The sequence below is a fragment of the Branchiostoma belcheri genome, unplaced genomic scaffold (assembly GCF_001625305.1).
Source record: "Branchiostoma belcheri isolate BF01 breed outbred unplaced genomic scaffold, Haploidv18h27 scaffold46, whole genome shotgun sequence".
In the NCBI taxonomy this organism is placed as follows: Eukaryota; Metazoa; Chordata; class Leptocardii; order Amphioxiformes; family Branchiostomatidae; genus Branchiostoma; species Branchiostoma belcheri.
Genome location: NW_017804087.1, coordinates 1,400,024 through 1,400,927, shown reverse-complemented (window position 1 = coordinate 1,400,927; position 904 = coordinate 1,400,024).

Genomic DNA, 904 nt, shown 5'->3' with positions numbered 1-904 from the left:
AATTCAGTATTTTTGCACAAAGATTCATCACAAATGCCAGTGTGCACACTGCAGTACTACACAGTTACGTCATAGTTACGTCAGCCACGGATAAATATGACCCTGCAGTTTGGAGACAAATCGCTATTTAGACAAATGTCGCTGTGAGACCGTGAAGGTAGATCATTGCAGCCGCTAGGTGTCGCTGTGAGACCGTGAGGCAACCAAGAAGAATACTGCCATGTTGGACTGTCAGGCATAGTGGTGTTTGCGACGTCGTTCGTCGATTTCCCCTAATTATTTGAAGCCCCGAGTGAAGCAAAATGGGCAAGAGAGACACACGATTCGTAAGTATAATGTGTAAATGTTTATGCTTAGTTTTATACCGTCCCTGCAAATAATTTTTGCGAATTTCCTCTGAGGAAATACGAGAGCTCGAGGGGGAGGGGGGCAAGATAAAAAATTATGCAAGTCTTAAAAAATTAAAAACAAAATCTTATTCTTTTTTCCACTGGTGTTTTTAAGTTGATGGCTGGAGATTTTACGGTAATACATTTTTGTCGTCTGCATAGTTAGCTGTTTTTGCTGTAAGATGGTGCACACTTGCAAAGTTATCTTTTCAAAATTATGCCCCCCTCCCCCATAACATTCATGTGCGTATCAACATTATAATACAGTGCTTTTTTATGCATATCAATCCATCTCCATTGGGTACTGTGCAACTGTAGTCCTTTCTTCCCTTGATTATGTTAGTGCAACACTCTATGGTTTGATGTGCAAAGCACCTAGGCCTTTTTTTACCAATATGCAATGGACAGATTCCATACAACAGTGGGGGTTCAAAGTTATAAGATTTTATCTTTACTGAATTGAAAATTGCATTCAAGCAATGAAGCTCCCTGATTCAAGAATACATGTAATTTGC